Source organism: Cebus imitator, unplaced genomic scaffold, assembly GCF_001604975.1.
Source record: "Cebus imitator isolate Cc_AM_T3 unplaced genomic scaffold, Cebus_imitator-1.0 Scaffold208, whole genome shotgun sequence".
Classification (NCBI taxonomy): Eukaryota; Metazoa; Chordata; class Mammalia; order Primates; family Cebidae; genus Cebus; species Cebus imitator.
Genome location: NW_016107523.1, coordinates 701,564 through 726,564, shown reverse-complemented (window position 1 = coordinate 726,564; position 25,001 = coordinate 701,564). Strand labels below are relative to the sequence as shown.

Genomic DNA, 25,001 nt, shown 5'->3' with positions numbered 1-25,001 from the left:
AAAAAAAAAAAAAGAAAACACACAAAAGAATAAAATTTAACTGATGAAGCAAACACACAAAAGAAAATAAGGAAGGGTTCAATTGTTATTAGTACAAAAAATTGCCAAATTACAACAATAAAGATAAAAAGGGAAAAATGAATACACAAAATAACCAGAAAACAAATAACAAAAGGCCAGAAGTCCTCAAATATCAATATTAACAATGAGTGTAAACCTATTTAAGTTTTCCACTTCAAAGATATAGGCTGAATAGGTCAGAAAACCCAAGTTTGTGCTGCCGACAAGAATTTAGCTTCATCTGTAAAGACACATATAGAGTAAAAGGAAGGAGATGGAAAAAAAAATATTCCATGTACCTGAAAGCCAAAAGCATGCAGGAGGAGCCATACTTAAATAGAATAGGGTTTAAGTGAAAAACAGTAAAAAGAGACACAGTCATTATGCAATACTAAAGGGATTAATTCACAAGTAGAATAAAAATTTTATATATTTACGCACCCATCATTGGCATGTGCAGATGTATAAAGAAAATATTACATTTAAACAGAGAGCTAGACTCCAATACAATAACAGTTAATAACCAAGAATAAACCAAACCCCAAATAAGCAGAAGAAAACAAATAACGTGGATTAAAATGTAACTAAATAGAGACTAAAAAATAGTACAAAGGATCAACAAAATGAAAAGTTAGTTCTTCCAAAAAATACCTAAATTGATAAACTGCTAGCTAGACTAGCCAAAAAAAGGAGAAGTCCCAAATAAATGATATCAGAAACAAAAGAGGAGACATTAACACTGATATCACAGAAATGCAAATATCATAAGGGACTCTATGAACAACTATACACTAACACACTGGAAAAACTAAAGAAATGTGTAAAATCCTGAATACATACAACCTACCAAAATTAAATCAGGAAGAAATAGAAACTTGAACAGGCCAATAATAAGGAATAAAATTGAATTGGTAATAAAAAGCTTCACAACAAAGAAAAGTCTAGGATTGGATGGCTTCACTGCTGAATTCTACCAAACTTGTAAAGAGCTAAAACCAATATACTGAAGCTATTTTTCAAAACAGAAGAGGAGGGAATATTTCCTAACTCATTTTATGATACTAGCATTACCCAGATACCAAAACCATGAAAGGACACAACAGGTAAAGAAAACTATAGGCCAACATCTCTGATGAACATAGACGTAAGCAATTCTTAAAAAAAAAAAAAATACTAGCAAAACTGGATTTAGCAGCACATAAATAATAGTACACACTGGGTAAGTGGGATTTATCCCAGGGATGAAAAGATGGTCAAAAATATTCAAATAATAAACATGCTACATCACATCAGCAGAATGAGGGATAAAAACCATAAGATAATCTCAATAGATGGAGGAAAAGCATTTGATAAAATTCAACATTTTTTAAAATAATAAAACCCACAACAAGCTAGGCATGGAAGAAACCTAACTCAATATAACAAAGGACATATATGACAAACCAGCAGCCAACATTACACTGAATGCAGAGGAGCTGAAAGTGTTTCCTTTAAGAACTAGAACAAGGTAAGATTCACAAATGCCCACATTTACCTATCCTATTCAACATAATACTGGAAGTTCTACCTAGAGCAATTTGGTAAAAGAAATATATAAAAGGCATCCAAATTGGAAAAAGAAGTCAAATTGTCCGTCTTTACAGATGGCATAATAGTGTATCTAGAAAACTTTAAAGAGTCCATAAGAAGTCTGAGATCTGATAAACTAGTAAAGTTGAAGGATACAAAGTCAACACATCACAATCAGCAGTATTTATACATACCAGTGACAAACTAGATCAAAAAAATATTAAAAAGGAAATCTCATTTGCAATAGCTACAAAAAATACATTTAGAAATATATTCAACCAAGGAGGTGAAAACTCTACGAGAAAAATGAAAAAACACTAAGGAAAGTGATTGAAGAGGACACAAATAAAAAGACATCTCATGCTCATAGATTGGCATAATTAACATTGTTAAGATGATCATACCACTCAAAGCAATCTACTCATTCAATACAATCCCTGTCAAAATATCAAATGATATTTTTTTGCATGGCAAAGGTCTTTACTTTTAAACGAGTATCGATACACCAAGTAATAACATGTAACAAGTTCTTGAATTCTATCATCTAGCAATTTTGATTAAGAGGAACTAAGAGCAGGCCAATTACACTAGTATTCACTGTTCTAACCATTAGCACAATGGGCTACTTTAAGGCTGGCTGCTGCTTCACACGGGTTACAAATAACTATTTACTACTTTCTCATAGATAAAGCCCCGATCTTCAAGAAAGTGTTAGGGAAAAAACTATTTAATCCCTTCCTTTCTTCAAAGAATTGTTATTTTTTTTTTAACTAGATCTAAGAATGAAAATGCAACACTGATATGCATGTTGCTTGAGCCAAAAGGTATAGGAAAAAAGACAACATATACCCATTAAATTCCTCAGAAATACGAAGTAAAAAGATGAAGTCTTTAGATAATTTCTAGGTCTGTACAAAAAAGCTAGATTTGCTACTCTCCAAAAAGTGGAAGGAGCTACTACATAATATATGGAAATAATTTAACGCCATTTCATAAGAATATAACTAGAGCTGTGCTAAAGCTTCATATTCCATGAGAGCATCTAAAATGCCAATCCACAAAACAGGTGCTTCTCTCTTCTTCTATCCATTGATGCGGTAGTTTTCACGAATTTCTGGCTGAATATCACAGACAAAAGCCAAGAGGTTATCCAAGACTTAATCCCTGTTCTACTGAAAGTAGATCTGGAAGATGGTCATCTTCCCTTGGCTCTCCTTCTCTGCTTCGGTGCTGCAACTGCCATGGGAGTGCCGCAGCTTCCTTGGCCGTGAACTCTTTCTCCCTCTGCAGGCAGTACTGTTCAATTTCAGCCTGAGCTGCTGCTTTGGCCTGCTTCAGCCTCTCTGGTTCTTTCTTCTGCGGGCCTCAGACACCTTCTTGGTGGCCCGCTTCTCAGCCTGCAGCAGCAGCTGCTGAATCCCCTGCGACTGACTGGCCGTGGCGGCAGCGATACTGAGACCTCAAATGATATTTTTTAAAGAAATACAAACCTCCTAAAATGTTTATGGAACCAAAAAAAAAAAAAAAAGAGCCCAAATACTCAAAGCAATTCTAACCAAAAACAAAATAAATCAAAAAGCTGGAGTCATCAGACTCCCTGACTTCAAAATATATTACAAGGCTACAGTAACCATAATGGCATTGTACCAGTATAAAAAACAGTCATCCAGATCAACAGCACAGAATGAGAGATGAAAAGTAAACCTCCTTATTTACAGCCAACTGATTTCAAAAATGGCGTCAAGAACATTCACTGGACAAAGAACATCATCTTCAATAAGTGGTGCTGCAAAACCTGGATATCCACACGCAGAAGAATAAAACTAGACCCAAATCTCTCACCATAAAAACGAACTCAAAATAAAGAAACATAGGACTTGAAACTATAAAGCTAGTGTAAAAAAATAGAGAGAAAACACCTCAGACCATTCGTCTAGGCAATGATTTTATAGCTAAGACCCCAAGAGCACAAGCAACTAAAGCAAAAATAGACAAATGAGAATGTATTAAAATAAAAGGCTTTTACACAGCAAAGGAATCAATTAAAGATCCAACCTGTTCAATGACAGGAAATACTTGCAAAATATTCATACACCAAGGAATTAATGTCCAGAATATGCAAGTAACTCAAAGACTCAACAGTAAAATGAACAAACATACAAACAAAAATACTCCTATTAAAAGGTTGGTAAAGGATCTAAATAGACATTTGTCTAAACATATACAAATAGCCAAGAGGCATATGCAGAAATGCTCAACATCATTAATCAACAGGGAAATGCAAATCAAAAACACAATGAGATATCTTACTCCTATTGAAATGGCTATTACTAAAAAGAAAAAATATCACAGATGACGGTGAGGATGCAAAAAGGGGACTTATATATTGTTGATGGGAATGTAAATTAGTAAAGCTAGTATGAAAAACAGTATGGAGATTTCTCCAAAAAGAAAAAACTGAACTACCATGAAATCTAGCAATCCCACTATGAGGTATTTATTCAAACGAAAGGAAATCGGTATGACAAAGTGATACCTGCCCTCCCATGTTTATTGCAGCACTGTTCACAACAGCAAATATATAAAAGCAACCTGAGAATGATGGTTTCCAGGTTCATCCATGTCCCTACAAAGGACACAAACTCATCGTTTTTGATGGCGGCATAATATTCCATGGTGCCTATGTGCCACATTTTCCCTATCCAGTCTATCATCGATGGGCATTTGGGTTGGTTCCAGGTCTTTGCTATTGTAAACAGCGCTGCAATGAACATTCGTGTGCATGTGTCCTTATAGTAGAACGATTTGTAATCCTTTGGATGTATACCCAGTAATGGGATTGGTGGGTCAAATGGAATTTCTATTTCTAGGTCCTTGAGGAATCGCCACACTGTCTTCCACAGTGGCTGAACTAACTTACACTCCCAGCAACAGTGTAAAATTGTTCCTATTTCTCCACATCCTCTCCAGCATCTGTTGTCTCCAGATTTTTTAATGATCGCCATTCTAACTGGCGTGAGATGGTATCTCAATGTAGTTTTGATTTGCATTTCTCTGATGACCAGTGATGATGACAGAAGAGCAGAAGATCAAACACCACATGTTCTCACTCATAGGCGGGTGTTGAACAATGAGAACACATGGACACAGGGAGGGGAGCACTACACACTGGGGTCAGTTGGGGGGAAATAGGGGAGGGACGGTGGGGGGTGGGAAGCTGGGGAGAGATAGCAAGGGGATAAATGCCAGATGTAGGTGATGGGGAGGAAGGCAGCAAATCACACTGCCACGTGTGTTCCTATGCAACAATTTTGCATGTTCTTCACATGTACCCCAAAACCTAAAATGCAATAAAATAAATGGGAAAAAAAAAGCAACCTAAACATCGACAAATGAATAGATCAAGAAAATGTGATTATTTACAAAGTATAATTATATTCTACCATAAAAAAAGAATGAAATCATGTTATTTGCAGCAACATTACTGGAACTGGAGGGCATTATATTAAGTGAAATAAGCCAGGTACAGAAAGAAAATTATCACATGTACTCACTCATATATCGGAGCTAAAAACATTGACTTCATGGAGATAGTATAGAGACTGATATTTACTAGTGGCTGAAAAAGATGTGGAGGTGGAAAGGGTCTGAAGAGAAGTTGGTTAATGGATACACAGAGAAGGAATAAATTCTAATGTTTGATAGCAGAATACTGTGACTACAGTTAATAACACTGAATTGTACATTTCAAAATCGGTAGAAAGGAGGACTTGAATTCCTTAGTATCTAGATACGATAAATGCTTGTGAGTTTGGATATCCTAAATACCCTGACTTTATTATATATGCTGTGCATGGCACAAAATGTCATATGTCCCCCATTCCTATATACAAGTATGTAACAATTTAAAAAAATACCTGAAGCAGAATTGACAGAGGTGATACAACTGGTAGCCAATATGTTTAAGAATCCAGAGAAAACACATATAATATTAAGTAAAGACAGAACACAAAATATACTCTAAAGCCAATTTTATTGCTAAAAACTTCAGTGACTAAGGTGAAAACTATATTGGAATTAAATATAGAATAGACAATGAGGTGTAAAGATTAAGCCATTTGTAAACATGCCAATATAAAGTAGCTACAGTGAAAACTAGAGAGTAAAATCACTGACAAATGTGAAAAGGAGTACACCAATAAGATTTGGTGTAACTTAAAGCAAACTAATATACATGTATTTGGAGTCCCCAAAAGAAAGGAGTGAATAGAAAATATATTTAAAAATAATAGACAATATAAACTCAGTATCTCTACAAAAGCTAGGCACAAGAAATCTGAAAACAACTATATCTATGAACATCATAATCAGATTACATAAAAACAGTGGTAAAAACAAACGTTTTAAAGCAGCCAGGAAATAAAAGGCATATCACTAGCAGAAGAACTAAGATAATGGGTAAAGAAAAAAAGATAACTGTGTCCTTTTCTGTTGTTTTTGTTAGAAACAATGCCAACAAGTAAGCAGTGGTATAATATATTTATAGTACTGAGGTAAAAACTGCTGTCACCTTGTAATTCTGTTTCCACTGAAAATATATTTCAAAAATGAGGGTGAAATAAAAGCATTTGAGATATTCAAAAACCTTAAGAAGTGGCAACCAGTAAACCTTTGCTACAAGAAATCTTGAAGTTGCTTATGTAAAGGAAGTTATTCACACAAAAGGAAAACGTTACCAAGTGGAAACCTGGGGTTATCCAGAAGAATGAAGCACATTGGATATGTTTCCTATTATTTAATTAGTTTTAAAAATAATTTACTCTTTAAAGCAAAAATAAAGAGTTGTGGGTTTTATATGTAAAAATGTGACAATGATAGCACAAAAACTAGGAAGAGAGAAATGGAAGGATCACATTCTTAGTTTCTTAAACTATATATGATGTTGTATAGTATCACATGAATGTAATTGTTGTAATTGAAAGAAGTATATCATAAACTAAATAGAAAGCACTAAAATATCCTAAGAATGAAAGTAGCTAATAAAAATTAAAGAAAAAAAATAAATTATTAAAAAATAATCAAGAAAAATAAAAAAAATAGAAAAAGAAAATAACAAAGCAAATAGAAAAAAATTAGCAAGATAATAAATTTAAACCCAAACCTTTTAACAATCATATGAAATATACATGGTCTAAGTGAGCCAGTAAAAAGGAATATCCTATTGAACCAGATAAAAGAGACCAAACATTTTGCCAAAAAGAAACTCACTTTAAAGACACAAGTAGGTTAAAATAAAGGGATGGAAAAGACCTAACCTGCTTACACTAATCATGAGAAAGCTGGAACACCTATACCAGATAAAATAAACTTCGTAACAGTGAATGTTCCCAGAGGTAAAAAGGGCCATTTCTCAATGATATATTAGTCAATTCAGGAAGAAGATATAATCATTCTAAACTTTTATGCACCTTAAAACGGATTTTCAAAGTAAGTCGTACAAAAAGTATTTTAATTGTAAGGAGAACAGAAAAACCCATAATCGCAGACAGAAATTTCAACATTCCTCTCTTTATATTTTATAGGACAAGTAGATAGGAAATTAGAAATGGAAAAGTTTTATAGAATACAATAACTAAATTAACCTAATTTACATTTCTAGAACATTTTATCTCTTGATAGAATAATGTGTTCTTTTCAAATGCACACAGAATGTGCACCAAAACCAAACCTATTCTGGGTGATAAAACAAGTGTCACATTTAAAAGAATTCAAATCATACCACATATGTGCTTTGACCACAATAGAGTTCAATTAGAAGTCAATTACAGAAAGATAGCTGGGAAATTCTCAAATATTATACTTTTAAATAGCTTACGCAGTGAATAAAGATAATTGAAATTGGCCAGGTGCGGTGGCTCACGCCTGTAATTCCAGCAATTTGGGAGGCCAAGGTGGGCAGGTCACTTGGGGTCAGGAGTTCGAGACCACCTTAGCTAACATGGTAAAACCCCATCTCTACAAAAATTAGCCAGGCATGGTGGTGCACGCCTGTAACCCCAGCTATGTAGGAGGCTGAGACAGAAGAATCACTTGAATCCAGGACATGGAGGTTGCAGTGAGTTGAGATCGCGCCATTGCACCTCAGCCTGGGTGACAAAGCCACACTTTATCTCAAAAAAAAAAATAATAAAATAACAATAATTGAAATTATTTCAAATTATATGAATATCAAAACAAAACATATGAAGATATGTATAATGTGGCTAAGGAAATGATGAAATTGCAATTTTAGCACAAGGTGCCTATATTTGAAATAAAACAAGGTGTTAAATAATCTCAGTTTTTACCTTAAGAAACAAACAAAAGGGCAGCAAATTAAATCCAAACTAAACAGAGAAATATAATAAAAATCCAGAGTGAAAATTAATAAAATGTATAGTAGAAAAACAACAGAGAAAACATGTAATGAAGATGTTAGTCTTTGAAAACATATGGATGGCAAATGAGCACATAAGAAGATGATCTACAGTGTAAAATAAGATATAGTGACGTACCTGTAAGAATGGCTTAATAATTATTTAAAACAGCTATATCCAATGTTGGCAAGAATATGGGATGAATGGACCTATCATCTACTATTAGTGGGAATTCAAAATGATACAAATACTTTGAAAGTAAGTTCAAAGTAGTCCTGAAAAACGTTTATCATGCACTTACCATTTGTCCAGTCATTCTGCTCCTAGTTATATGTAAATAATACTAAACTTATATTTGTATACAAAGGCTTATTTACAAATGTTCACAGCAACTTTATATGGTCAAAAGCCAACCAAACAGAACACACACACAAAATAACAAAGCAAAACAACTCCAAATATCCATCCACAGGTTTACAGATAAAGTATTTTGGTATATCCATATAATGGTATATTAGTTAGCAAAAATAAAGGAATGAACTATTATATAGGCAATAACACAGATGGATTTCAAAATAATTATGCTGTGTGAAAGAAGTCAGACAATATAAAGTGTACATAGTATACAATTTCACTTATGTAATGTTCTCAAAAATATAAACGTATAGTGTCAGAATGCAGATCGGGGCTGCTCGGGGGTAAAAGTGAAAGGTAGGAGTAGTGGTGAAAGATTAAAAAGAGATGGGAGGAAACTGCTGGAAGTGATTAATACATTTATTTTTATTATAATTGTGTTATTACAGAAATATATAGCAAAACTTACAAAACTGTACATGTTAAATATGTGAAGTTCTCTGTATACCAAGTATTCTGCAATAAAGCCAATATTTTAAAAACTGATTACACAACCTAACCTTTATAGGTATAAATCTATAAATGTTACAAAATGTAATGGAATGGTGTGAGATAGGATGTAGCTTGCGGTGAACTAATTGTTTTTGAAATTGTACATATTCTTCCTTATGTCTAGGTAGTATGACATAATTGAATATAAAATATCATACAACTCCAAATACCAGGATAATAGTCACTGATATCAACTAAACAGCTAGAAAAATTTGAGCAGTATATTTACCTTCTCAATTCATTTGTAAAACATAGGGCTTTTCCTCAAACTCTTCCCAATTCTCTTGTTTCATATGTAAGTCTAGGTAACAAAATAAACTTCTGGTAGAGCCCTACCCCTCAGGTGATGCATGACTGTGTCAACAATGCCCATATATTACATAGCAATGATACTCCTTCTAAAGTGCTAAATTTTCTAAGGCCTCAAAACATTCAGAATATGAGATTAATAAAGGAAGCAAGAAGATTTAAAACAAGGCCTATCTCAAGTATTTTGGCTCTCTTTCTGGTAATCTTTACGTATCTCTCTCTTCCCTCAAATAGTTTCCTTTCTTACTTGGAGGTATTTGACTGTTTATATTTCCCCCAACACTTTCCACTTTGAATGTTAGTGATTATGGTATTAGCTTTCACATGTAATGTTTTAGCAGTGATCTCTAATTGTAACTGAAGTTTGACCATTGGAGCATCTCATGACCCAGGTCTCTAGTTAGATATTCAAAAGTAAAGTGACAAAGTTCTTAAAAATTTAAGAATTGCACGAAACTCTATGAGGTAGGTATTATTAAGTTAACTGCACAGAAGTGAAACTGATAGAATAATGATTAAATTATATTACCTCTATGACACTCTACACGCCACTCATATTTTCTCTAGATTGAAATTAAATCTACCCCTGCACAGTATTTTCTTTTTTCTTACAAAAATCACTCATATTTTATAAGCTATAATAAGACAAAAGCTTATGGATTTTGATTCCTAGCCTTCACCTTTCCTATTGCCATTATGTACAAAAGAAAAATTGATTCTGACCTTGAAGTCACAGTGTTAAAAATAAATCTCTGCAGCACTGATGTTTCTTTTCTGTTTCTGAAATAACTGGTTAAGCTCACTCAGGGGATTACTCTAATGATCTGGTAGCTTTTTATAAGTTCTGAAAAGAAGTAAAAGAGAGGTTTGTGTAAGGAACTCTTTATCAGTTCCTAACACATTTCAAGGAAAAATATACATGTGTGTAAATGGTACTGAGCATCCTCACACAGATATTTCATGCGGTGTATATCAAGTCTACTATTGAGAGAACAAGCATTTTCCAATCACCTTAGGGGAAAATTAATGTTTTATAATCCAAAAGACACATGCAATTCACAACAATAAAATATTTATTTAAAATATTTACTTACAAAGCCAACATGATTTTCGATTGATGACATGCATAAAAGACGGCACAAATCATGCCTAGTAACAAAAGAATAAATTCTATTTTAAATTTTCTAATTATAGTCCTTCATTAATCTTGATATAAATTTAAATTAATATTTTACTAACATATGCCTAATGGATCACTGTGATACACATTCACTATACTACTTTTTATAAAAATTTAATTATGTTTATTTTAGTAGATAAATTATCTAAAAATAATCTTAAAAGAAAATGTACATTCACTGATATATTACATTCTTCATATAAATATATCAGTGGATGTATATTCTCTAATTTGAACTCCTACATAAGAAGTCAACTGAGATTTCAAAGGAAGTGAAAACTGACACAAAAAATACTGTATAAACACCATCCTTGAGACAACTATGACTTTAATGAAAAAAAAATTATTAAAACATGGAAATCTTTTTCCGGTAATGACAGAATAAGGTCTTACCAGAACACAAAAAACAAATAAAAAACTGAAAATTATACCAAAAAAGATACATGAAGAAAATGGAGAATGAAGAGAAGATTCCAGAATCCAGTGGTAAGTACATACTCAAAGAGGAGAGAAGGAAAATGAAGTGAAAGTCCATTTTCATGACTTTGAGCCTGAGGTCAGGTACAATCATTCAGTGTATGTTGTTGCAGGATAACTGCTGGGAAAACTGCAGTATTTTTGGTCCAGAGAGTCAGAAAACTGAAGCTGAGGAAACTGTGGCTGAAGAAGAGCATGAGGGATGCCAGGAAATGAACGTTATAGAGAGAGACACCTAATTCTCTCTGTCCACATTTGTGCCTCATCCCTGACACATGCATGCACAGGGTGTATGAGCCACTGTTTGCCAACTCTAGCATAAAGGACAGGGGATACAGGGCCTATAGGATTGAAGAGTTCCTACAATTTATGTAAAGTGATAAACTATTTACTATAACTGGAAAATAAAAAGTTAAAGATGTTTAATTTTTCGGAACAGCTACTAAATAATAATACTAAAACATACAGTTAAAATAAAAATTATCATATAGTTAATTTTATTTTTAGAATATTTTACTGTTTCCAGTAGAAATAAAATTCTAAAATATAAAACTAAAAGGTACATAGGAAAGGAGAAACAGATAAAAAAGAAGAAATAAATAAAATGGTAGACACAAACTAAACCATATAAATAGTACATTTAAGGCCAGGCGCAGTGGCTCAAGCCTGTAATCCCAGCACTTTGGGAGGTTGAGGTGGGTGGATCACGAGGTCAAGAGATCGAGACCAACCTGGTCAACATGGTGAAACTCCGTCTCTACTAAAAAGACAAAAAAAATTAGCTGGGCATGGTGGCGTGTGCCTGTAATCCCAGCTACTCAGGAGGCTGAGGCAGGAGAATTGCCTGAACCCAGGAGGCAGAGGTTGCGGTGAGCCGAGATCGCGCCATTGCACTCCAGCCTGGGTAACAAGAGGGAAACTCCGTCTCAAAAAAATAAATAAATAAATAATAAAATAAATAAATAAATAGTACATTTAATGTTAGTAGACTTCAATCAAAAGGCAGAGATTTTAAGAATGGTTTTAGAAAAAGAGAACCAGCTTGCTGTCTACAAAAGATGCACTCTAAACATCGAGATACAAATAGGTGGAAAGCAAATGGATGGAAAATTATATACCACAAAAATAGTAAGTATAAGAAAGCTAAAGTGGCTATATTAATGAAAATAACATAGAGATTAAAACAAAAAATACTACCAAAGATAATGAGAAATGTTTTCTAGCAATAAAGCTCTCAATTCTACAGAAAAATATTACAAATGTGTATGGCTCTAATAATAGAGTTTCCAAATGCATGAAGAAAATATTTACCTAATTAAAGCAATAAGTCATTAATTCCAAAATCAGAATTGACAATTTTAACAGCCCACTCTCAGCATTTGATATAACTGTGCAAAAATTCAGCAGACATACAACATTTTTAAAATATATAAACTTACCACTCGGCTATTTATGGAACTCAAACACAATAACATCAGAATATTTATTCTTTTCATGTACACATAGTATATTACATGATAGACAAACATGCTGAACCATAAAGCAGGTCCCAATGTTTAGAAGAATGCAATTCTGACTATGACATAATTAAATTAATATGAATAACAAAACAAACAAACAAAAAAAAACCTGGAAACTAAAACACACTTTTCTAAATAATAGATGAGTTAGAAGAAATCAAAAAAGAAAGTCGGAAATGTACTGAACTGAATGATACAAAATAAAAGTTGAGACATGTATCTCAAGCAAAATTAGAGGGATTTTATACCTTTAAGTATTCATGTTAGAAAAGAAGGAAGTATTAGAAGTAAAGGAAACAATGGCAGTTTAAACTCAAAGTAAGTAGATGGAAGGTCTTATAAAGCTAAGAGCAGAAATCAACACAATTGAGGAAATAAACCAGAAAAAATGACTGGAACTAAAAACTGGTTCTTCGGAAAGATAAGTAAAATATGTAAGCTATTTTAGAAAGACCAAATTAAAATAAATACAATGGAAATACCAATTTCTGGAGTTAAAGATGGGGCATTACAGCAGGTACTACAGAAATTAAACAGGTAATAGGAGAATATAATGAATAATATTACACCCATAAATTTGACAATCTAGAAGAAATAAACTTTTCAAAAGATAAAAATGACCAAAATTATGCAAAAATATACAGAAAACTTGATTACTCTTACGTTAAATATTGACATAGCTTAATGAACAAAGATACAAAATGCTTTAATATTTTAGCAAGATGAATGTAACAATATGTACAGATAAGACATCATGACCAAATGTAGTTTTATTGAAGTAATATAATGTTGGTGTACACCTTGGTAAGATGACAGACAATCCAACTGTAAGTACGTATTTATGTATGTATTTATAGGCCATTTGTCATATTTGGTTTTTTAAGCTTTATCAAGGTATATATAATAGACAAAGAAAAATTTACATTGTTGATGCCTACATTTTGGTGAATTTAGATATATACATATATAGCATCATCACCACCTAGATACTAAATATATTTAGCACTTTAAAAAATGTTCTGGTGCTTTTGTGTGTGTGTATTTGTGTGTGTGTGTAAGAACACTTAATATAAGATCTGTCTTAACATTTTAAAGTGCATAATACTGTATTGTTTACTATAGGTATTATGCTGTACAACAGATCTCTAGAACTTACTCATCTAGCAAAAATGAAACTTTATATCCATTGAGCAAAAATTTCACATTACCCCTCCCCCTCCCTGGCAACTATCATTCTTCTCTGTTTCTAGGAGTTCAAATATTTGAGGTACCGCATATAAGTGGAATCATGCAGCATTTGTTCTGTGATTGACATACTTAATATCACCTAGGTTCGTCTATGTTGTTCACAAGAGTGGGACTGTCTTCTTGTTTAAAGCTTTGTGATATTCCATTGCATGCATATATATGTGTGTGTGTGTATATATATATATATATATGCCATATTTTTCAATTGATTCCTCTGATGGATATTTGGGGTTTTTTTCCATATTGTGACTATTATGAGTAATGCTGCTGTCAACATGGAGGGGCAGATATGTCTCTGAGATCCTGATTTCAAGTTTTTTTGGATATACATCTATAAATTGAATTACTAGGTCATACGGTAGTTTCATTTTAAATTGAGGCACCTTTACACTGTTTTCCATAGTAGCTATACTATTTTTCATTCCCACCAACAATGCATAACAGTCCCAATTCATTCACACCTTTAGCAACACTTGATATTTTCTGTTTTTTAGATAATGATTATCTTAAAAGGTATGAAATGATATCTCATTGTTGTTTGATCTTCATCTCCATGAAAATGAGTAATGTTGAGCACCCTTTCATATATCTGGTGGCCATTTGTATGTTTTTTGGAGAAATTTCAATTCATATCTTTGCCGTTGTGTAATTAGGTTTTCTTCCTACTGAGTTGTAGGAGTTTCTTAAATATTTTGGATATTAATCCCCTATCAGATGTACAGTTTGCTAATACTTACTTTCAACACATAGCTTGACTTTTTACTCTACTTTGTTGATTGTTTCCTTTGTTGTGAAGAAGCTTTTTAGTTCTTCTATTTTGGGGTTTTTGCTTGTGTTTTAGTGTCATATCTAATAAATCATTGCCAAGACTAATAACGAAGGTCATAAAGAAAGTTTTTCTTTATGCTTTCTTCAAGAAGTTTTACAGTTTTAAGTCTTACATTTAAGTCTTTAATCCATTTTGAGTTTATTTTTGTGCACAGTGTGAGACAGTGTTCCAATTTTATACTCTGCATATCAATACCTGGTCTTCCCAGTATCATTCATTAAAGAGACTATTCTTTCCATACTTTGTGTTCTTGACATCCTGTCAAAGATGAATTGGCTGCATATGTGTGGGTTTGTTTCTGGGATCTCTATTCTGTTTCATTGGTCCATATGTCTGTCTTTATGCAAGAATCCCACATTTTAATTATTGTAGTTTGGTAACATATTTTAAAATCAGGAATTGTGATGCCTCTAGCTGTGTTCTTCTTTATCAAGATCACTTTGGCTATTCTTTTGTGGTTCCATATAATTTTAGAATTGTACATTTCTGTAAAAATGTCATTCAGGTTTTGATAGGAATTGAATCTGTAGATCACTTTGGTTAGTATAGACATTTTGACAATATTAAATTTTTCAGTCTATGAACATGAGATGTCTTTTCATTTATTTGTGTCTGCTTTAGTATTTTCATCAGTGTTTCATAGATTCACATATAAGTCTTTCAACATCTAAGTTATAAGTATTCCTAAATATTTTATTATTTTTGGATGATACTGTAGACCTTACTGTTGTCTTAATTCCTTTTTAGTTAGTTCATAGCTACTCTGCATAAACACAACTTATTTTTGTCTGTCGATTTTATATCTTGCAACTTTGCTAGGTTTATTAGTAACAATCTGAGTTTAAAATGGGCAAATGTTTTGAATAGACATTTCACAAAAGTATGTGCAAATAAATAAAAATGACATGGAAAACCACTTAAAGTCTCCAGGCATCTGAGAATAAAAACTGGCCATGGAATGAAAACACTACAGATACAGAAGTGTGGCTAACGTTTAAACTACTGAACATACCAAGTGCTGCTGAGGGTGTGGAGCAAGTGGATTTAGCGTACATGTTTGGTGAGATTACGAAGTGATCAAATATTCTAAAAAACAGCAAGGCTGTATCTTATAAAGTAACTCCGACGCCTACCACAAGACCTTGCAATTTTACTCCCAGGTATTCACCTAAAGAAAATTAAAATATCGTGAAATATTATTCATCCATTATTTTAATAGACCAAAACAGAAAACAATCCAAATCTCCATCAGCTGGTGATTGCATAACCAACTTGTGGTATATTCTACACTGTGGAATACTATAAAGTAAGGGTAAGATATTAATTGGTAACATGCAAGAACATGGAAAAGTTAGTGTGGAAGATCAAACACAAAATACTATATATATTATGATACCATTGTGTGAATTTCTAGAAAATTTAGGGTAACATGAAAAGGACAAGTGGTGTCTTGGGACCAGTGGTTGGTAAAGGGAATCAAGAGTTCAGAAGAAAAAAATAGCTAGGGTCATGAAAATATTCTACATTTAGAATGTGGTAGAGGTTACATTTCTATACAGAATTACTAAAATTCATTAAACTTTACATTTAAGATGAATAAATTTTATAATATATAATTTATATCTCAGTAAAATGAGAAATATTTTAATGTCTCAAAGTACTCTTATTGGTTTTTTATTCTACATTATTTATATTCAAGTTTGAGTATTCTGGATTTTTTTTGTATTTTTACTCCAAGCTTCTTGTTCTCTCTATCTTGGTAACCTCTCAATTCTGGGAGTTCAACTGTTACTTTAAGTTGTCATGTTTAGGAGGCAGGTCTCATATAATGACCTTGGTTCTTATATCTCTGGCACTTCAACCTCAGTATTCAAAAATGGAAATCCATCTAATCCCTTCAGATTTATCTTCCCAGTATTGCCAGTATGATTTTTACGAAGAGCTACTCTAATCATTTAATTCTTTTTTTTTTTTTATTGTTGTACTTTAAGTTCTGGGATACATGTGAAGAACTTGCAGGATTGTTGCATAGCTACACACATGCTATGGTGGTTTGTTATCTCCATCCTCCCCGTCACCTACATCAGGCATTTCTCACAATGTTATCCCTCCCCAACCTCCCAACCAGCCTCTGCTGTTCCTCCCCTAGGCCCCCACACCCCTAACTGACCCTAGTGTGTAATGTTCTCCTCCCTGTGCCCATGTGTTCTCATTGCTCAACACCCGCCTATGAGTGAGAACATGCGGTGTTTGCTTTTCTGTTCTTGTGTCAGTTTGCTGGAATGATGGTTTCCAGATTCATCCGTGTCCCTACAAAGGACATGAACTCATCCATTTTTATGGCTGCATAGTATTCCATGGTGTATATGTGCCACATTTTATTTGTCCAGTCTATCATCAATGGGCATTTGGGTTGATTCCAGGTCTTTGCTATTGTAAACAGTGCTACAATAAACATACTTGTGCATATGTCTTTATAATAGAACAATTTATAATCCTTTGGGTATATTCCCAGTAATGTGATTGCTGGGTCAAATGGCATTTCTATTTCTAGATCTTGAGGAATTGCCACACTGTCTTCCCAATGGTTGAACTAATTTACACTCCCACCAACAGTGTAAAAGTGTTCCTATTTCTCCACATTCTCTCCAGCATTTGTTGTTTCCAGATTTTTTAATGATCGCTATTCTAAATAGCATGAGATGGTATCTCAATGTGGTTTTGATTTGCATTTCTCTAATGACCAGCGATGATGAGAATTTTTTCATATGTTTGTTGGCCTCATATATGTCTTCTTTTGAAAAGTGTATGTTCATATCCTTTGTCCACTTTTGAATGGGTTTATTTTTTTCTTGTAAACCTGCTTTAGCTCTTTGTAGATTCTGGATGTTAGCCCTCATTCAGATGGGTAGACTGCAAAACTTTTTTCTCATTCTGTTGGTTGCTGGTTCACTCTGATAATTGTTTCTTTTGCTGTGCAGAAACTCTTAAGTTTAATTAGATCCCATTTGTCTATTTTGGCTTTTGTTGCCATTACTTTTGGTGTTTCAGCCATGAAGTCCTTGCCTATGTCTATGTCCTGAATGGTACTGCCTAGACTTTCTTCTAGGGTTTTTATGGTGTTAGGTCTTATGTTTAAATCTTTGGTCCATTTGGAGTTAATTTAACGTAAGGTGGAAGGAAGGGATCCAGTTTCAGCTTTCTGCATAAGGCTAGCCAGTTTTCCCAACACCATTTATTAAATAGAGAGTCCTTTCCCCACTGCTTGTTTTTGTCAGATTTGTCAAAGATCAGATGGTTGCAGATGTGTAGTGTTACTTCCAGGGCCTCTGTTCTGTTCCATTGGTCTATATCTCTGTTTTGGTACCAGTACCATGCTGTTTTGATCACTGTAGCCTTGTAGAATAATTTGAAGTCAGGTAGCGTGATGTCTCCAGTTTTGTTCTTTTTGCTTAGGATTGTCTTGGCTATGCGGGCTCTCTTTTGGTTCCATATGAAACTTAAAGTGTTTTTTTCCAGTTCTGTGAAGAAGATCAATGGTAGCTTGATGGGGATAGCATTGAATCTATAAATTGCTTTGGGCAGGATGACCATTTACCTGATATTGATTCTTCCTAAATAGGAGCATGAAATGTTTTTCCATCTCTTTGTGTCCTCTCTTATTATAAGCTTCAGTGGTCCTCTGCAGCTTGAAGGATGCAATCTCTACTCCTCCATCACATGGAGTAGGCTTTATGATTTGACTTAGTCTTAGTTCTTCATAATCTACAGCATGGATCAAAGATTAAAATATTTTAGGATGTGTGTGAAGGAGACAAAGTGAAAGGCAAAGAAAAGTAGTACAGGCACATTTCATCTATGACTCCACTGTCAGGAATCCACAGGTGTGCTGGTGAAATGGAGAGTGAAAGCATCATCTGTGGACCTTAGGCAGCTGTCCTGCAGCTCTGTCTACTTTCTGCCATCTGGGCCCATATTTAGTAGTAAGATGTGATAACTAGATATTCGAAAGAAAAAAAAACCATATTTACACTGGGATTAGCAAATGAAACTTTCCAGCAGTCTGGATTGTTACTCTGTAGAAATGCAACTGATTTTTGTATGTTGATTTTTGTACCCTGCAACTTTGCTGAATTCATTTATTAGTAATAATTCAAGTTTCAAATTGGCAAACATTTTAAACAGACACTTCACAAAAATATATGAATAATAATTTAGCCTTTCCACATGGAAAGCCACTCAAAATCTCCAGCCATCTGAGAAATAAAAACTGGCCATGATATGAAAACATTATACATACAGTAATATGGCTAACATTAAAACTATTGAACATCCTACTGAGGATTTGGAACAAATAGATATCTCATACATATTTAGGGAGATTGCAAAGTGATCATATACTCTGAAACACAGTGAGGGTAGCAAATAATTAGCCCAGCAAAACACTGTCTTTCATCACCTGGAAAGGTGCCATATACCATTTAACATAGTTATCACTACTAAGGAAGGCTTCTTTAATTTCTTCTTTAAGAAAGCAATATGAGGCCGGGCGCGGTGGCTCAAGCCTGTAATCCCAGCACTTTGGGAGGCCGAGGCGGGTGGATCACGAGGTCAAGAAATCGAGACCATCCTGGTCAACAAGGTGAAACCCCGTCTCTACTAAAAATACAAAAAATTAGCTGGGCATGGTGGCGCGTGCCTGTAATCCCAGCTACTCAGGAGGCTGAGGCAGGAGAATTGCCTGAACCCAGGAGACAGAGGTTGCGGTGAGCCGAGATCGCGCCATTGCACTCCAGCCTGGGTAACAAAAGCGAAACTCCATCTCAAAAAAAAAAAAAAAAAAAAAAAAAAAAAAAGAAAGAAAGCAATATGAATGTGATTTGGATGCCTTCAGTCTGTACTTCCAGGATATTTAATACTTACTGTCTACTCTGTCATATGTAGTTATAAATACTTTACTAATGCTAACTCCTTTAATCTCCTCCTCAACACAATGAAGTAAGGGCTTTAATTATTCCCAGTTCACAGACTGTGTAAATAGAGGTACCACACAGAGGTTTACTAACGTTCCTCAAATATACAGATAGTAAACAGGGAAGTCAGAATTAAAATCCTGATAATATAACAAGAGAGCCCATATTATTATTCACCATATTGCAATGATTTTCAGATTTTATGACATGTTACTGTAATAATCAGTGTGTGCAATATTTGTTCTTTGTACTGTTAAATACTTAATATCAGGGGTTCCATTTTATTTTTTCTTTAATTCACCAGATCTAGAATATATTAAGCACCTACTAAATATGAATTGAATGAATGAATACATGAATTAATGAATAAGATGAAGAGGTATGGAACATTTTCAATACTGTTTCTATTATTTTTAATTTTCAGAGGCTATATAGGCTTAATATACAATTTCAAACAACACAAAAAGTTACTAAGTATAGATTGTATGAATTAAAATTCCTCCATTTTTCTGTCTGTCTTGCTTTCCCTGTTCCTAAGTATAAATTTCAGAGATTTGATATTTTTAAAGAAATTTTATAAGAATCCCTATGATATGAAAAAGAAACTACAGAATCAACATAAGTAAATATTAGGCTCTATTTTAAGAAAAATACTCAACTTCTAGTCTCAAAAGATATTAAAATAAACATTCTATAGCTTTTAATTTTCTCTAAAATTATTAGAAAGTCATAGTGTAGCTTATCTAAAATATTATATGTTGGAAAATTAAACTAAAATGTTTATTTTAATATTGCCAATGCCATTAAATTTAAACTTGAATTTGAACCGATGGAGGAAAAATGAGCTAGTCTAAGCCACTCAGAAAATAGTAGCTGATTGGTTGTCCTGCAACATGGAAGGGAAAACTAACAGGACCTTGACTCAGGACCGAAACTGCTTAGCAAATTCCAACTATAAGTTAGTTGGTGGGAAGGAGATCAAAAGGCTTTAGTATAGAAACACTTATAGGTTGATGACCAGTACTCTACATGTATAATCAGAATTCCAGGTAGCTTGATGAGAAGATAGAATTGAGGCATAAAGAGATACAAGGCTGAAACATGACCTAAGTACTATACGGATAAAAACTATTTACCATGCGATACAAGAATTATAGACACCGAATATAGGGCAATACTGCTGCTATACCAAATCTCCAAATGAAACTTCAAAATAACAGCAAGTATGCTGTACTTCTGTGGAGTGCCTATGTTTGAAAGGAGTTGGACTATATTAATCAGTGCCTACAGCCTAACTGACTATGTCTAGTAATCTATCAATCAAATAATTACTTTCCCTAAGGATCCCTTACGGCCTATCTCCAGAGGGAAGAATCTGTAGTTCTGCATCGGAGCAAGAAAATGTGTCAGATACATTTTCAAAAAGCCAATTCTGCCACATGCAAGCATGCCTAGAACCTAAAGCATGTTGCTCTTTTTAGTCAGCAATATAGATAATTACGGCTTTGGGCTTCTGTCAGGGATTTCAACCATAAACTGATAGAATCCAGGGCTTGTCAAAATCATGCTGGTAGCATCTGTTAGTTGTGGGAAAAATTTAACTATTTATTAAGTTTCAATTAGTTATCAAGCCACATGCCACGGAAAAATATTAGGTATTAAGAATATAAAAACTTTAGGAAGATAGGCAGGAAAATGGCAGATAGAAGACTCATGTGCAGCTCCCACTTGGACAGACAGAAGAGTATGTGGAGACTCACACTGTGAAGTTTACCTCCAAGAACTACCACAGGACCATACCAGGAAAACCAAAAGAATTCACAGACCCTTTGAAAGAAGCAGCTGGCTGCTGCAAAATCCATGAGACAGCTGAAAAACTGTGAGTTCCCAATGTGCAAGAGGGGAAAAATCTGCTTCCAAACACACATCCCCCCTGGGGAATCTTAAAATCCAGATCTCGGGACAAGGATTTAACCTTAGCTAGAGCTCAAACAGATTTAGGGAGCCAAGTGAAATATAAAGTAGAAAAAAGAGTGGGAAGAGCCCCGTAGGCACTCATGGTCCCCAGCCTGAGCCCAACGAAGCCATCCCTGGCTTTATTTCACAGAGATCCTTGGGGAAGGCTCCCAGTGGAATTGGGGAGGGGCCACAGGGTGAAGGAAATTTCTAGCTGAACTTTGCAATAATTTGACTGAGTATGAATTTTCGTGAGCATAATCTAGGGGGGCAAACAAGCAGTGCAGATATGATACCGGCACAGAAGCCACAGATGATGGCGCAGGCAGGTGGGGAGCGGGGAGACCTGAGAACTTGGCTTGCTTTCTCAGTGGGAAGGCTTGTAGCCTGGGGCAAGATCTGAACCTGGTGTACCAGCTGCCTGAATATAAACTAGGACCTATGGCTGGGCACAACAGGAGTGAGACCAGCTTTTCTGGCTGTGTGGGAGCTTTGTGAGGCCTGTCACCGTTGGCTATCCCCCACTTCCCTGGTAACCTGTATAATGCAGTAGGGGCAGCCATAATCCCCCTTGGAACATAATTCCATTGGCCTGAAAACCACCCCCATCTCCCACAGTGGCCTTAGTAAACCCTACCCAAAGAGAGTCTGAGCTCAGGTCTGCCTAATGATGCCCCCAGCTGATGGTTTTTCTCTACCCACCCTGGTAGCCAAAGACAAAAGACAAACTGGGACCTATTTGACCCTGCCCATCACCTGAGAAACCTGAATACCTATTCTGGCCAATGTAGGCAAGCTTATATCCCACTTCTACTACTGCAGCTGGTGCTCTCTTGAAATTACCACTTCCTGGCCAAAAGCCAATCAACTTAAGCTGTTACATCAAGTCATAACTGAATGACCCTGCTCCAAAGAAGGACAAAACAGCTAATTTTACTACTTGTAACTTCCTGGCTAATCAGAAATCCTGTCTCTGTCTACCTGGCAACTTCACTGCTAGCATAACCAGCATTTGAGAAAACCAGCACACTAAACACAACTACAACCAAGGACTCTCACAGAGTCCACTTCACTCCCTGCAGCCTCCACTGAAGCACATGCTGGTGTCCATGGGAGACCTGATGCTGTATCACATCACAGGATTCTTTGCAGATGTTCCACAGCAAGAGCCAGAGCCTGATAGCTTGGTGGCTATTCCTAGAAGGGCAATAACAGTCACTGCAGTTTGGCTCTCAGGAAGCCCCTTCCCTAGGGGAAGGAGGAAGAGTACCACATCCAGGGATCACTCTGTAGGACAAAATAATCTAAACAGCAGGTCTTGAGATCCAGTTCTTTTTACTGAAACAGCCTACCCAAATGAGAAGAAACCAGAAAAGTAATTCTGATAATATGACAAAACAAGGTTCTATAATACCCCCCAAAAGATCATACAATGGATCCAAAAGATCCAGCAATGGATCTAAACCAAAAAGAAATCTGTGAATTGCCAGATAATGAATTCAGAAGGCTGATAATTAAGCAACTCAAGGACACACCAGAGAAAGGTGAAAACCAACAAAAACAACAAAAAAATTAAAAAACAAATACAGGGCATGGATGAAAAAGTCTCCAGATAAATAGATATCATAGAGGAAAGACAATTACAACTTTGGAAATGAAAGACACACTTAGAGAAATATAAAATTCACTGGAAAGTTTCAACACAATAGACTAGAACAAGTAGAAGAAAGAACATCAGAGCTTGAAGATAAAGCTTTCTAATTAACCCAATGTGACAAAGGCAAAGAAGAAAGAATTTTAAAAAGAAGAAAGCTTCCAAGAAACTTGGGATTATGTTAAACAACCAAACATATGAGTAACTGATATTCCTGAGGAAGAAGAGACATCTAAAATTTGGAAAACATATTTGAGGAAATAACTAAGGAAAACTTTGCAGGCATTGCTAGAGATCTAGACATACAAATACAAGAAGCTCAGAGAATACCCAGAAAATTCATTGCAAAAAGATTATCACCTAAGCACATAGCCATCAAGTTACCTAAAGTCAAGAGAAAGGAAATGATCTTAAAAGCTATGAGACAAAGCATCAGATAACCAATAAAGGAAAGCCTTTCAGATTAACAGCAGGTTTCTCAGCAGAAAACCTGCAAGCCAGAATGGATTGGGGTTCTACATTTAGTCTCCTTAAACAAAAGAATTCATAGCCAAGAATGTTCTATGAACTGAAATTAAGCTTTATAAATGAAGGAGAGATAAAGTATTTTTAAGACAAACAAATGCTGAGACAACTAACCACTACCAAGCCAGAACTACAAGAAATGCTAAAAGGAGTTCTAAATCTTGAAACAAAACCTTGAAATACACCAAAATAGAACCTCCTTAAACCATAATCTCATGAGGCCTATAAAACAGTAACACAATAAAAATGTATTCAGGCAACAACTAGAATAATGAATAAAAAAGTACTTCATATCTCAATACTAACATCAAATGTAAATGGCCTAAATGCACCACTTAAACAATGGCAGAATAGATAGAAATTCATCAAGTATTTGTTGTCTACAAAAAATTCACCTAACATAAGGACTCGCATAAACTTAAGGTAAAGAGGTAGAAAATGATATTCCATGAAAATGGAAACCAAAAGTGAGGAGTAGCTAGTTTTATATCAGACAAAACAGATATAAAAGCAATGACAGGTAAAGACACCGAGGGACATTATATAGTGATGAAAGGTTCAGTCCAACAGGAAAGTATTACAACGCTAAATATATAGGCATCTAGCACTGGAGCTCCCATATTTATAAAACAATTATTGCTAGACCTAAGAAATGAGATAAGACAGCAACACAATAATAGTGGAACATTTCAATACTGCACTGACAGCACTAGACAGGTCATCAAGACAGAAAGTCAACAAAGAATCAGTGGACTTAAACTATGTGCTAGAAGAAATGGACTTAACAAATATTTGTAGAACATTCTTACCCTACAGCTGCAGAATATACATTATTTTCATCAGCATATGCAACATTCTCTAAGGTAGATCATACAATAAGTCACGAAACAAGTCTCAGTAAATTTAAGAAAATCAAAATTGCATCAAGTATTTTCTCAGGTAACAGTGAAATAAAATTGGAAATTAACTCAAAAAGGAACCCTCAAAACTTCACAAATACATGGAAATTAAATAATCTTCTCTTCAGTGATATTTCTGTCAACAATGAAATCAAGATGGAAATTTTAAAAATTATTTGAACTAAATAATAATAGTGGCACAACGTATCAAAACCTCTAGGATACAGCAAAAGTGATGCTAAGAGGAAAGTTCATAGCATTAAATGGTACATCAAAAGTCTAAAAGAGCACAAATAGAAAATCTAAAATCATATCCAAAGGACCTTGAAAAACATGAACAAACCAAACTCAAACCCAGAAGAAGAAAATAAATAACAAAGATTATAGCAGAACTAAATGAAATTGAAACAAAAATGATAACAAAACAATATGATAAATGAAACAAATGGCTGTTGCTTTGAAAATATAAACAAAATTGAT

The 25,001-nt window shown here is 34.4% G+C and overlaps 1 pseudogene; it reads right to left on the bottom strand.

The window, feature by feature from the left end:
• Nucleotides 1-2,492: 2,492 nt before the first annotated feature.
• The window catches only part of LOC108317793, a 35,427-nt pseudogene continuing 12,918 nt past the window's right edge, over nt 2,493-25,001 (bottom strand).